This window comes from Coregonus lavaretus, assembly GCF_964263955.1.
Source record: "Coregonus lavaretus genome assembly, chromosome: 20".
In the NCBI taxonomy this organism is placed as follows: Eukaryota; Metazoa; Chordata; class Actinopteri; order Salmoniformes; family Salmonidae; genus Coregonus; species Coregonus lavaretus.
The window spans coordinates 41,048,806-41,063,786 of NC_140007.1; the positions used below are offsets into that span (position 1 = coordinate 41,048,806).

The 14,981-nt window shown below is 49.4% G+C and overlaps 1 protein-coding gene across 1 annotated transcript in view; it reads right to left on the reverse strand.

Moving 5' to 3' along the window:
- LOC311147284 (cyclic AMP-dependent transcription factor ATF-7-like) overlaps positions 1 to 14,981 on the reverse strand; it is a gene marked incomplete at its 5' end in the record, with an annotated part of 51,595 nt that overhangs the window by 23,644 nt on the left and 12,970 nt on the right. The gene's annotated exons all lie outside the window — the stretch shown is intronic.

Here is a 14,981-nt window from a genome sequence, read left to right on the forward strand (position 1 = left end):
GCTGGTAGGCTAGCTATAGTCAGGGCAGTCAGGATGTTCTGCTGGTAGGCTAGCTATAGTCAGGGCAGTCAGGATGTTCTACTGGTAGGCTAGCTATAGTCAGGGCAGCCAGGATGTTCTACTGGTAGGCTAGCTATAGTCAGGGCAGTCAGGATGTTCTGCTGGTAGGCTAGCTCTAGTCAGGGCAGCCAGGATGTTCTGCTGGTAGGCTAGCTATAGTCAGGGCAGTCAGGATGTTCTACTGGTAGGCTAGCTATAGTCAGGGCAGCCAGGATGTTCTACTGGTAGGCTAGCTATAGTCAGGGCAGTCAGGATGTTCTACTGGTAGGCTAGCTATAGTCAGGGCAGTCAGGATGTTCTACTGGTAGGCTAGCTCTAGTCAGGGCAGCCAGGATGTTCTGCTGGTAGGCTAGCTGTAGTCAAGGCAGCCAGGATGTTCTGCTGGTAGGCTAGCTATAGTCAGGGCAGTCAGGATGTTCTACTGGTAGGCTAGCTATAGTCAGGGCAGGCAGGATGTTCTGCTGGTAGGCTAGCTGTAGTCAGGGCAGCCAGGATGTTCTACTGGTAGACTAGCTGTAGTCAGGGCAGGCAGGATGTTCTGCTGGTAGGCTAGCTATAGTCAGGGCAGTCAGGATGTTCTACTGGTAGGCTAGCTATAGTCAGGGCAGCCAGGATGTTCTACTGGTAGGCTAGCTGTAGTCAGGGCAGCCAGGATGTTCTGCTGGTAGGCTAGCTGTAGTCAGGGCAGTCAGGATGTTCTACTGGTAGGCTAGCTGTAGTCAGGGCAGGCAGGATGTTCTGCTGGTAGGCTAGCTATAGTCAGGGCAGTCAGGATGTTCTACTGGTAGGCTAGCTGTAGTCAGGGCAGCCAGGATGTTCTGCTGGTAGGCTAGCTGTAGTCAGGGCAGCCAGGATGTTCTGCTGGTGGGCTAGCTGTAGTCAGGGCAGTCAGGATGTTCTACTGGTAGGCTAGCTGTAGTCAGGGCAGTCAGGATGTTCTGCTGGTAGGCTAGCTATAGTCAGGGCAGTCAGGATGTTCTACTGGTAGGCTAGCTGTAGTCAGGGCAGCCAGGATGTTCTACTGGTAGGCTAGCTGTAGTCAGGGCAGTCAGGATGTTCTGCTGGTAGGCTAGCTGTAGTCAGGGCAGCCAGGATGTTCTGCTGGTAGGCTAGCTGTAGTCAGGGCAGCCAGGATGTTCTGCTGGTAGGCTAGCTGTAGTCAGGGCAGCCAGGATGTTCTGCTGGTAGGCTAGCTGTAGTCAGGGCAGCCAGGATGTTCTGCTGGTAGGCTAGCTGTAGTCAGGGCAGCCAGGATGTTCTGCTGGTAGGCTAGCTGTAGTCAGGGCAGTCAGGATGTTCTGCTGGTAGGCTAGCTATAGTCAGGGCAGTCAGGATGTTCTACTGGTAGGCTAGCTGTAGTCAGGGCAGCCAGGATGTTCTGCTGGTAGGCTAGCTGTAGTCAGGGCAGTCAGGATGTTCTGCTGGTAGGCTAGCTGTAGTCAGGGCAGTCAGGATGTTCTACTGGTAGGCTAGCTGTAGTCGGGGCAGCCAGGATGTTCTGCTGGTAGGCTAGCTGTAGTCAGGGCAGCCAGGAAGCAGAATGGATTTTAAAATAACCCAGGCAGGCAGGAAAACACACACACACACACACTAATATCTTAAACATTTGAAAGGGAGATCGTGAATCGTTAAATCCTTATAAATCTTCCAACTGGCTATTTGAAGAACCTCAAATATAAAATATATTTTGATTTGTTTAACACTTTTTTTTTTTTACAACAAGATTCCATATGTGTTATTTCATTATTTTGATGTTTTCACTATTATTCTACAATGTAAAAATAGTACAAATTAAGAAAAACCCTTGAATGAGTAGGTGTGTCCAAACTTTTGACTGGTAGTGTGCATGGACTGACTTCAATACTGGAAAGTGGCCCACACATTGTAGGTTATAATCTGTCCCACTTGATCATGGTAAGTGCTACTAAAACTATTTATATATTTTATGCCAGTATTTGCCATATATGCCACAGTGCAGTGTAACCGCAGTGTAGCCAACTGTACACATTGCTACATAGCCTAGTACTTGACTTACAACCTTTTATAGACCACTAGTTTTAGTAGCACTTATCATGATCAAGTGGGACAGATTATAGCCTACAATGTGTGGGCCGCTTTCCGGTATTGAAGTCAGTCCATGTTTCTTCTCTCCCTCCCTCTTTCTCTCCCTAGTCTGATGTTCTCTCCCTCCCTCTTTCTCTCCCTAGTCTGATGTTCTCTCCCTCCCTCTTTCTCTCCCTAGTCTGATGTTCTCTCCCTCCCTCTTTCTCTCCCTAGTCTGATGTTCTCTCCCTCCCTCTTTCTCTCCCTAGTCTGATGTTCTCTCCCTCCCTCTTTCTCTCCCTAGTCTGATGTTCTCTCCCTCCCTCTTTCTCTCCCTAGTCTGATGTTCTCTCCCTCCCTCTTTCTCTCCCTAGTCTGATGTTCTCTCCCTCCCTCTTTCTCTCCCTACTCTGACGCCAGTTACTCGCCCTGAACCAAGCAGCCAACATGATTTCAGCAGCCTGCCCTGCCTTCCACTCACAAGAGCAGCTCAAGGCAGATATAGAGACTACCCTACCTCTTTACGGAATACCTGGAATAGTATAACAGTAATCCTTCTACCCCCACTCCCACCCCCCCCCCCCCCCCCCCCCCCCCCATAAAAATAAAAAAAGGAGTGGTTGTCCCACTGGCTATCATAAGATGAATGCATCAATTTGTAAGTCGCTCTGGATAAGAGCGTCTGCTAAATGACTTAAATGTAAATGTCAATCATGCGGTCAGGGCAGGTTGTAATATTAACCATTATGTGTCTCATCTCTTTCTTTCCTTGTCTCTCCCTCCGTCTGTCTCTCCCTCCCGCAGTCTGTCCCTCCCTCCCTCAGTCTCTCTCTTCCTCCGTCTGTCTGTCTCACCCTCTGTCTCTCACTCAAACCCCCGGTCTCTCCCTCCCTCCCTCACAAGCACGGTGCCACAAGGGTGCAGAAGGGGGCAATGCCCCCTTAGTTTGAATATTTTGCCCCCTCAGTTTTGTATCCCTATTCTGTCCCACAATCTGCCCCCTCCATCATGCCCAACCGATTTGTTGTGTATGCTTCATTCACGCAACTCCCTTGCACGCATCATACGTACATCATACACGTTTTACCAGTTGAAAAAAAACTACTTTTGATTGGCCTTCACAGTAGAAGGGTGGGGTCAATTTGACCATTTAGGTTTACTTTCAAAGTTATGTAGTACGGAGAAAAAAAGTTAACCGCGCAGCTAGATGGAATGTAGCTAATGTTAACAGTTAGGTAGGTAGCTGATAGCAGGATGGATATTAGAAAGTGGCTTCGCCAGGGCACAACGGCAGCATCGGATCAAAGCGTAGGGGAGGGGGAGAAGCCTGCCACAGAGGCCAAGGCAGCCGAGCCCAGCAGCAAAGGCACCTGGCTAACCGTCTTGCCGCCTGGTGACATACAGTGAGGGAAAAAAGTATTTGATTTTGTACGTTTGCCCACTGACAAAGAAATGATCAGTCTATAATTTTAATGGTAGGTTTATTTGAACAGTGAGGGCCAGAAAAACGCATGTACATTTTTTTATAAATTGATTTGCATTTTAATGAGGGAAATAAGTATTTGACCCCCTCTCAATCAGAAAGATTTCTGGCTCCCAGGTGTCTTTTATACAGGTAACGAGCTGAGATTAGGAGCACACTCTTAAAGGGAGTGCTCCTAATCTCATCTTGTTACTTGTATAAAAGACACCTGTCCACAGAAGCAATCAATCAATCAGATTCCAAACTCTCCACCATGGCCAATACCAAAGAGCTCTCCAAGGATGGCAGGGACAAGATTATAGACCTACACAAGGCTGGAATGGGCTACAAGACCATCGCCAAGCAGCTTGGTGAGAAGGTGACAACAGTTGGTGTGATCATTCGCAAATGGAAGAAACACAAAATAACTGTCAATCTCCCTCGGCCTGGGGCTCCATGCAAGATCTCACCTTGTGGAGTTGCAATGATCATGAGAACGGTGAGGAATCAGCCCAGAACTATACGGGAGGATCTTGTCAATGATCTCAAGGCAGCTGGGACCATAGTCACCAAGAAAACAATTGGTAACACACTACGCCGTGAAGGACTGAAATCCTGCAGCGCCCGCAAGGTCCCCCTGCTCAATAAAGCACATATACAGGGCCGTCTGAAGTTTGCCAATGAACATCTGAATGATTCAGAGGAGAACTGGGTGAAAGTGTTGTGGTCAGATGAGAACAAAATCGAGCTCTTTGGCATCAACTCAACTCGTCGTGTTTGGAGCAGGAGGAATGCTGCCTATGACCCCAAGAACACCATCCCCACCGTCAAACATGGAGATGGAAACATTATGCTTTGGGGGTGTTTTTCTGCTAAGGGGACAGGACAACTTCACCGCATCAAAGGGACGATGGACGGGGCCATGTACCGTCAAATCTTGGGTGAGAACCTCCTTCCCTCAGCCAGGGCATTGAAAATGGGTCGTGGATGGGTATTCCAGCATGACAATGACCCAAAACAAACAGCCAAGGCAACAAAGGAGTGGCTCAAGAAAAAGCACATTAAGGTCCTGGAGTGGCCTAGCCAGTCTCCAGACCTTAATCCCATAGAAAATATGTGGAGGGAGCTGAAGGTTCGAGTTGTCAAACGTCAGCCTCGAAACCTTAATGACTTGGAGAAGATCTGCAAAGAGGAGTGGAACAAAATCCCTCCTGAGATGTGTGCAAACCTGGTGGCCAACCACAAGAAACATCTGACCTCTGTGATTGCCAACAAGGGTTTTGCCACCAAGTACTAAGTCATGTTTTGCAGAGGGGTCAAATACTTATTTCCCTCATTAAAATGCAAATCAATTTATAACATTTTTGACATGTGTTTTTCTGGATTTTGTTGTTGTTATTCTGTCTCTCACTGTTCAAATAAACCTACCATTAAAATTATAGACCGATCATGTCTTTGTCAGTGGGCAAACGTACAAAATCAGCAGGGGATCAAATACTTTTTATACCCAACCAACCAGCATGTACTGTGGGAGAAAACGTGCATTTTGTAGTGCGTGGTTCAAAGGCAGAGGGTGACTGGAATATTCCTGCAAGGCAAATGCAGCTTTCTGCTATCCTTGTTGAAAATGTAACATCGGCTCCAATGCTAACACTGATAAGGCATTCACCCAAACTGGATATAATAACTGGCGACATGCCATTGATAGCAAAAAGGGACTGGGGAGGCACGCACCAAGCAAATAACATTTGAAATGCATGGTACTTTGGACAGAAAGACAAGCAAGGAATGCACAGGGAGCGGATATTTCAACACTTGTGAATTCTGCACAGCTTGCAAGAAATCGTATGTATTTGTCATCGATTGTGGACATTGTGGAATTTCTTGCTGTCAACGAGCTTCCTCTCAGGGGAACTTTGGATGCAAGAGGGGAGGTGGACTATTCTTAGCGATGTTAGAATATATACACTCAGGAAGTCAAGGAACTTGCTAGTGCCTTAAGCACAATTCCCCGCAATGCCACATACACATCTCGTGGCATCCAGAACAAAATAATTGGGCTCATGAGTGAGGTAGTCACAGAGGAAATTGTAAAGGAAGTAGGTGATTCATGGTACACACTTAAAGTGGATGGGACTAAAGATCCAACCGGGTGCGAGAACATTTCAATTGTACTCTGTTATGTGGGCGAAAACATTCGCGTTTGTGAGCGGCTACAGTCAATGGCAACGAGTAAAGAATGTGATGCTTTACCGCTGACTAACTTGGTCCTGTCAGAGCTAACAAATCTTGGCCTTAGCGCCGAGAAGATTCTTAGTCAATGTTATGATGGGGCCAGTGTGATGTCTGGTAAACATGGGGGCATGCAAAGGGTAGTGCAGGACAAGCTGAATCGGGAAGTGCCGTATGTGCATTGCTTTAACCACCAGCTGCATTTAGTCATAGTGCAACGCTATGTCCTCTGAGGGTACATTGGAGGACTTTTTTAATGTGTGTAATTCCCTTTACAAGTTTCTCAGGAAACCAACTGTGGCTGCCCAATATACTGGAGATAAACTGAAACGACTGCTTGAGCAGCGATGGACTGGTTGGTCATCTAGCCACGGTGAGTGTCACTATAAAATCTCTGGACAGCATCATCCACCTGCTCAGAGAAATCGAGAGTACCCGCACCTACGGTACAGAGGTGCGACTTGAGGCTGTGGGCCTATTGAAAGCTGTTTCCGAGCCGAGCTTCAGATTAATTGCCTTCATGGTCCACAAAGTCCTCAGCCTGCTTGACCCCCCTAACAAGTTACTTCAGGCTGAAGCAACTGATCTGCACACTGGCATCCGAGTCGTCCGCAGTGCCCACAATTTGCGTGAAAAGACTGCGACATGACAGTGAGTTTGATGAGTTATGGGAGAAATACAAGCACAAGGACACCCCCGCTCCAAGCAAACGGCAAAGAGTAGTGAGAAGTAATCTGAAAGAACATGTGGTGGAAACAACAAATGGGTTAGCAAGAAGAGGACAATGAGAGGGAGTGTAACAGACTGTTTTTCAGCACTCTGGATGCTGTACTGGGAGAAATGTCAGCTAGATTTAACCAACGAAACAGCCAACTTGTTGAGGCCCTGTGTGCCTTGCACCCAGAGAATGAAACCTTTATGGATGTGGAAAAGGTGAAACCACTGCTGGACATAATCTCAGGAGACTTTGTAGAAGCTGAGTTTACTGTCGCATGCCAGTTTCTACAGACTGAAATCGCCCGATCTGGAGAAGAAAAATGGACTATGCAGAGCATTTTTGGAGAGATACTCCGGGCCTCTAACAGCAATGTCTACTGTGATGATGGCATTGAAGCTGGGAATAACATTTGGAGCATCCACGGCAACTTGCGAGAACAATTTTTTCAACATTGAAAAACGTATTCAGTGAGCAGAGAGGGAGCATGTTGCACAGGAGGAAAGCGCAGCTGATTCAACTGGCATTTGAGAGGGAACTTACAAGCAAATTCCGTGGGGAGTGGAACGAGAGACTGCTGAGGAGGTTCAACACAGCATCAAGGCAGCTACAACTCTTGAATCTGGGTAAGAACAGGCAGCCTGGCTGGGCTTGTATTATTTAGTTATTTGCTAGCTTTTGGAAATGAGTGGCAAACGTCAGAAATAGGCGAAGACGTGATTTTCTTTATTGGCGTTGCTGCCAAGCCTACTGCTTGATTTCTGTGATGTGATTGGATTGGAAATGTTTGGTTAATAATATAATCAGATTGTTTTTAATGTTGTTTTATATGGTAGAAGAGGTGCTTTGCATTACATTGATGAGGGTGGGCAGACCTTGACCAATGGTTGAGTAACGATGTAGCTATAGTGTTGCCATAAACAACTCGTTGCTATGGAATACTAATTTCTCTGTTATCATACAGGCACTCTTGTGGGAAGACAGATTGGTAGCTGCGTCCAAACTGCATTGTACCGATAAGTCATGGTAGTGCATTGTGCATTGTACATTACTGTTTGCTTTCCGCGATTGGAAATGCATTGTATTGGCATGAGGAAGTGTTATTACGGTAATTAGCAACTGTTTTGCATTGGATTGATGGGTATTGTGCATGTAGCTGTGTAGCGGTCATAACTTGCAATTTCTCGAGCCGGTTGTCCATGTTTGTAAAGCGGTGCAGTAGCCTGTCTTCTTGCGGCAAGACAGCCGTGCGTGGCTGCAAATACATTGTGTGTAATTGTACTATCGATTATTATCCATCCTGTGTTATTAGCAAGCGAAAATAGATATGCCGCCTTAGTCATTTCTGATGCCCCCTTGCCGAGTTAATCCTGCCGCCGGGCCTGCTCCCTCCCTCCCTCCGTCCGTCCGTCTCTCTCTCTCTCCCTCCTTCCCGTCTGTCTGTCCCTCTCTCCCTCCATCTCTCTCCCTCCATCTCTCTCCCTCCATGTGTCCGTCCGTCTCTCTCTCCCTCCCTCCCTCCGTCCGTCCGTCCCTCTCTCCCTCCCTCCCTCCCTCCCTCCGTCCGTCCGTCTGTCTCTCTCTCCCTCCCTCCGTCCGTCTCTCTCTCCCTCCGTCCGTCCGTCCGTCTCTCCCTTCTTCCATCTCTCTCTCTCTCTCTCTCCCTCCCTCCCTCCGTCTCTCTCCCTCCCTCCCTCCCTCCCTCCGTCTCCAACTCCAACTCTCCCTCCAACTCTCTCTCCCTCCGTCTCCAACTCTCCCTCCCTCCCTCCGTCTCCAACTCTCCCTCCGTCTCCCTCCCTCCTACTCCCTCTCCGCGTCTCTCTCCCTCCGTCTCCAGCTCTCTCTCCCTCGCTCTCTCTCCCCCTCCCTCGCTCTCTCTCCCCCTCTCTCTCCAACTCTCCCTCCCTCCCCCCTCCGTCTCCAACTCTCTCTCCCTCCCTCCCTCCCCCCTCCGTCTCCAACTCTCTCTCTCACTTTCTCTCTCCCTCCCTCCGTCTCCAACTCTCTCCCTCCCCCCTCCGCCTCCAACTCTCTCTCTCCCTCCGTCCCCCCTCCAACTCTCTCTCACTCCCTCCCCCCTCCGTCTCCAACTCTCTCTCTCTCTCGCTCTCCCTCCGTCTCCAACTCTCTCTCTCCCTCCCTCCCCCCTCCAACTCCCTCTCTCCCTCCCTCCCCCCTCCGTCTCCAACTCTCTCTCTCCCTCCCCCCCCCCTCCAACCCTCTCTCTCCCTCCCCCCTCCGTCTCAAACTCTCTCTCTCCCTCCCCCCTCCGTCTCCAACTCTCTCTCTCCCTCCCCCCTCCGTCTCCAACTCTCTCTCTCCCTCCCCCCTCCGTCTCAAACTCTCTCTCTCCCTCCCCCCTCCGTCTCAAACTCTCTCTCTCCCTCCCCCCTCCGTCTCAAACTCTCTCTCTCCCTCCCCCCTCCCCCCTCCGTCTCAAACTCTCTCTCCCTCCCCCCTCCCCCCTCCGTCTCAAACTCTCTCTCTCCCTCCCCCCCGTCTCCAACTCTCCCTCTCCCTCCCCCCTCCGTCTCCAACTCTCCCTCCGTCTCCAACTCTCTCTCCCTCCCCCCTCCCCCCTCCGTCTCCAACTCTCTCTCTCCCTCCCCCCTCCGTCTCAAACTCTCTCTCCCTCCCCCCTCCGTCTCCAACTCTCTCTCTCCCTACCCCCTCCGTCTCCAACTCTCTCTCTCCCCCCTCCGTCTCCAACTCTCCCTCTCCCCTCCGTCTCAAACTCTCTCTCTCTCTCCCTCCCTCCCCCCTCCGTCTCCCACCCCCCTCCGTCTCCCACTCTCTTCCCCTCCCCCCTCCGTCTCCAACTCTCTCTCCCTCCCCCCTCCGTCTCCAACTCTCTCTCCCCCCCCTCCGTCCCCCCTCCAACTCTCCCCCTCCCTCCCCAACTCTCTCTCTCTCCCTCCCCAACTCTCTCTCTCTCTCTCCCTCCCCAACTCTCTCTCTCCCTCCCCAACTCTCTCTCTCTCCCTCCACCCTCCCCAACTCTCTCTCTCCCTCCCTCCGTCTCCAACTCTCTCTCTCCCCCTCCAACTCTTTCTCCCTCTCTCCCTCCCCAACTCTCTCTCTCTCTCCCCCCTCCCCAACTCTCTCCCCCCTCCCCAACTCTCTCTCCCCAACTTACTCTCTCCCCCCTCCCCAACTCTCTCTCCCCAACTTTCTCTCTCCCTCCCCCCTCCCCAACTCTCTCTCTCTCCCCCCTCCGTCTCCAACTCTCTCTCTCCCCCTCCCTCCCCCCTCCAACTCTCCCCCTCCCTCCCCAACTCTCTCTCTCTCTCTCCCTCCCCAACTCTCTCTCTCTCTCTCCCTCCCCAACTCTCTCTCTCCCTCCCCAACTCTCTCTCTCTCCCTCCCCAACTCTCTCTCTCTCCCTCCCCAACTCTCTCTCTCTCTCCCCAACTCTCTCTCTCTCTCTCTCTCCCTCCCCCCTCCCCAACTCTCTCTCTCCCCCTCCCCAACTCTCTCTCCCTCCACCCTCCCCAACTCTCTCTCTCTCCCTCCCTCCGTCTCCAACTCTCTCTCTCCCCCTCCAACTCTTTCTCCCTCTCTCCCTCCCCAACTCTCTCTCTCTCTCTCTCCCCCCTCCCCAACTCTCTCCCCCCTCCCCAACTCTCTCTCTCTCCCCAACTTTCTCTCTCCCTCCCCCCTCCCCAACTCTCTCTCTCTCTCTCCCTCCCTCCCTCTCCCTCTCTCTCCCTCCCTCCCTCTCTCTCTCTCTCCCTCCCTCTCCCTCTCTCCCTCTCCCCCTCCCCCTCCCCCTGCTTAATTTCCTAATTTAAAAAAAATGGAATGGCTGCATCTTGTTTGCCTGTAAAAAGCAGGCTGGCCCATCCCTTCTCAGTGATATCAAAGGAGGAAACACAACACATACAAAATCGGCTGAGCGGCTTGATTCCGAACAGCCCTCACACTCTGTGACTGCATCCCAAATGGCACCCTATTCCCTATATAGTGCACTACTTTTGAGCAGAGTACTTTTGACTAGAGCCTGCTCTGGTCAAAAGTAGCACACTATGTAGGGAATAGGGTGCCATTTGGGTTGCAGCAGCCCGTCTGTGGAGCAGAGAGCATCAAGTCAATACAACAGGCTGGTGCCAGGCCTCTCACACTAAACACAATCCTCTGAGTCTATTTGTGCATAGATGTGCGAGTGTGAGTTCAGTCCGTCGACAAACAACATACACCAGCAACTCGTTATACTCAGGGTGCGGGCTAACTGGCTGTGTGTGTGAGCAAATCATCTGGGGGAGGCAACATCTGGAAGGAGCAAGAGAGAGGAAGCTGGAACAGATCTGTTGAGTTAACTTGATATAGGCCTAGTTTGTTTGCCCTGGTACAATGGAAGCAATGGAATAGTTAACTCCAAAGCTAAATCAAGCACACCCCAAAAGTATTTGCCACATTAGCCTATGTATTTGGCATTATGTATTTGACGTTATGCTCCAATCAATTTCATTATATCTATTTCAGACATGGGATCCATCCATGTGAGTCAGAACCTCAGTCAGTCCACCCATCTATTTTAGCCTCCATTCATCCAAGGTGACATGGAAACGTCTGCCGGGCCAGTGGGTCCCATTCCAGTCGCTCTCTCTGAGCCTGCAAGTGAGCCCCATTCCAGTCGCTCTCTCTGAGCCTGCCAGTGGGCCCTAATCTAGTGGTAAAAAATACAGTAATATCCGTATACAGTACCCTCGGAAAGTATTCAGAACCCTTGACTTTTTCCACATTTTGTTACGTTACAGCCTTATTCTAAAATGGATTAAATCAATACAAATCCGCAATCTACACACAATACCCCATACTGTCAAAGCAAAAACAGATTTTTAGAAATGTTTGCTAAATTATTACAAATGAAAAATTACATTAACGTAAGTATTCAGACCCTTGAGGCTTCTTGGGTATGACACTACAAACTTGGCACACCTGTATTTGGGGAGTTTCTCCCATTCTTTGCAGATCCTCTCAAGCTCCGTCAGGTTGGATGGGGAGCATCACTGCACATCTATTTTCAGGTCTCTCCAGAGATGTTTGATCCGGTTCAAGTTCAGGCTCTGGCTGGTTCAGTCAAGGACATTCAGAGACTTGTCCCGAAGCCACTCCTGCGTTGCCTTGGCTGTGTGCTTAGGGTCATTGTCCTGTTGGAAGGTGAACCTTCGCCCCAGTCCGAGGTCCTGAGCCCTATGGAGCAGGTTTTCATCAAGGATCTCTCTGTACTTTGATCCGTTCATCCTTCCCTCAATCCTGACTAGTCTCCCAGTCCCTGCAGCTAAAAAAACTTCCCCACAGCATGATGCTGCCACCACCATGCTTCACCGTAGGTACGGTGCCATGTTTCCTCCAGATGTGACGCTTGGCATTCAGGCCAAAGTGTTCAATCTGGGTTTCATCAAACCAGAGAATCTTGTTTCTCATGGTCTGAGAGTCCTTTAGGTGCCTTTTGGCAAACTCCAAGCGGGCTGTCATGTGCCTTTTACTGAGGAGTGGCTTCCGTCTGGCCACTCTACCATAAAGGCATGATTGGTGTAGTGCTGCAGAGATGAATGTCCTTCTGGAAGGTTCTCCCATCTCCACAGAGGAACTCAGGAGCTCTGTCAGAGTGACCATCGGGTTCTTGGTCACCTCCCTGACCAAGGCACTTCTCCCCCAATTGCTCAGTTTGGCCGGGCGGCCAGTCTTGGTGGTTCCAAACTTCTTCTATTTAAGAATGATGGAGGCCACTGTGTTCTTGCAGACATTTTTTGGTACCCTTCCCCAGATCTGTGCCTCGACACAATCCTGTCTCGGAGCTCTACGGACAACTTCTTCGACCTCATGGCTTGGTTTTTGCTCTGACATGCACTGTCAACTGTGGGACCTTATATAGACAGGTGTGTTCCTTTCCAAATCATGTTCAATCAATTGAATTTACCACAGGTAGACTCCAATCACATTGTAGAATCATCAAGGATGATCAATGGAAACAGGATGCACCTGAGCTCAATTGAGTCTCATAGCAAAGGGTCTGAATACTTATGTAAACGAGGTATAAATGTGCAAAAATGTAAAAAAAAAACTGTTTTCGCTTTGTCATTATGGGGTATTGTGTGTAGATTGATGAGGAAAATGTTTTATTTAATCCATTTTAGAATAAGGCTGTAACGTAACAAAATGTCCAGAGGTCTGAATACACTATCTAACTATCAATTTTTTCCCCTATCACCACTGCGGGGCCAGTGGGTCCCATTCCAGTCGCTCTTTCTGAGCCTGCCAGTGGGCCTTCTTGCAGACACTCTCTCTGAACCTGCCGGCAATGTCCCCGCCGCTGTTAACTTGGCGTGCGTCCCAAATGGCACCCTATTCCGTAGGTAGGACACTGCTTTTGACCTGGACCCATAGGGCTCTGGTCAAAAGTAGTGCACTACATAAGGGAATAGGGTTCCATTTGGGACGCATCTTTGGGTTTCTCTGACTCAGCAGGTGTAGCCAGGGGAGCGAGCTGGTCGAGTGGGTCGAGGGCTATAATCAGCCAGAGGGCCGCGATGTTTGATGCAGCCTGCTAGGAAACTAGCTAAACAAACGGTATTAATAGCCTCCCTCTGCCTGCAGCCAGGCTGCCAGAGGACTCAGGAATCTGTTGACAGAGGCATAGTGGAGTCCCCACAAAAGACAGAGACCGATGGCGATAGAATCGGGTGGTGTGGTTTGGGTGGTGGTGATGTATTGGTTGACTCACTGACTTACTGTGAAAATACACAATGAGTAACAATACAGTGCCTTCAGAAAGTATTCATACCAGTTGACTTATTCCACATTGTTGTGTTAAAGCCTGAATTCAAAATTATGAAATATATGTTTTTTCTCACCCATCGACACACAATACCCCGTAATGAGAAAGTGAAAATATGTTTGTAGAAATTGTGGCAAATTTATTGAAAATGAAATACATAATTAATTAACATAAGTATTCACACCTCTTTGCTATGACACTTCAAATTGAGCTCAGTTGCATCCAATTTCCTTTGATCATCCTTGAGATTTCACTACAACTTGATTGGAGTCCACCTGAGGCCAATTCAATTGTTTGGACATGATTAAGAAAGAAACACTCCGGTCTATATTAGGTCCCACAGTTGACAGTGCATGTCAGAGCAGAAACAATAACATGAAGTACAAGGAACTGTCCGTAGATCTCAGAGACTCTTCAGCCTGAATGCAAAGCGCTATGTCTGGAGAAAACCAGGCACAGCTCGTCACCAGTCTAACACCATCCCTACCGTTAAGCATGGTGGTGGCAGCATCGTGCTATGGGGATGCTTTTCAGCAGCAGGGACTGGGAGACTGGTAAGGATAGAGGGAACAATGAATGGTCCCAAAATACAGGCAAATCCATGATGAGAACCTGCTTCAGAGTGCAAACGACCTTAGACTGGGGCGAAGATTCACGTTCCACAACAGGACAATGACCCCAAACATACAGCCAAATCAACGCTGGAATGGCTTCAGAACAAGAATGTGAAAGTCCTTGAGTGGCCCAGCCAAGCCCAGACTTGAATACCATTGACAATCTGTGGACAGACTTGAAGAATGCTGTTCAAATTAGCTCCCTATCCAATTTAACAGAGATAGAGAAAATCTGTAAGGAAGAATGAGAGAAAATCCCCAAATCTAGATGGGCAAAGCTGATACAGACATACCTAAGACAACTCAAAGTTCTAATCGCCGACAAAGGTGATACTACAAAGTACTGACTCAGGGGTGTGAGATTTCTGTATTTCATGTGAAGATTCAAAAGAGAGTGCAAAGAGGGTCAATGCAGATAGTCCGGGTAGCTATTTAGTGAACAATGTAGTAGTCTTATGGCTTGGGGGTATAAGCTGTTCAGGGTGCTGTTGGTTCCTCACTTGGTGCATCGGTACCACTTGCCGTGTGGTAGCAGAGAGAGCACTCTGTGACTTGGGTGGCTCGAGTATGACAATTTTGAGGGCATTCCAGTACCTCTATACCAGGTGGTGTCAGAGGAGCTCGGCCCCAGTGATGTACTGGGCCGTACGCACTACACTCTGTAGCGCCTTGAGGTCGGATGCCAAGCAGTTACCCTACCAAGTGGTGATGCAGCCAGTCAAGATGCTCTCAATGGTGCAGCTGTATAACTTTTTGAGGATCTGAGGGCCCATGCCAAATTTTTTCAGCCTACTGAGGGGGAAGAGGTGTTGTCGTGCCTTCTTCAAGACTGAGTTGGTGTGTGAGGACTATGTTAATTCCTTAGTGATGTGGACACCGAGTCACTTGAAGCTCTCAACCCGCTCCACTACAGCCCCGACAATGTGAATAGTGGCATGCCTGGCCCTCCGTTTCCTGTAGTCCAAGATCAGCTCCTTTCTAGTTGACGTTGAGGGAGAGGTTGTTGTCCTGGGACCACACTTCCAGGTCACTGACCTCTTCTCTATAGGAGGTCCCATCGTCGTTGGTGAT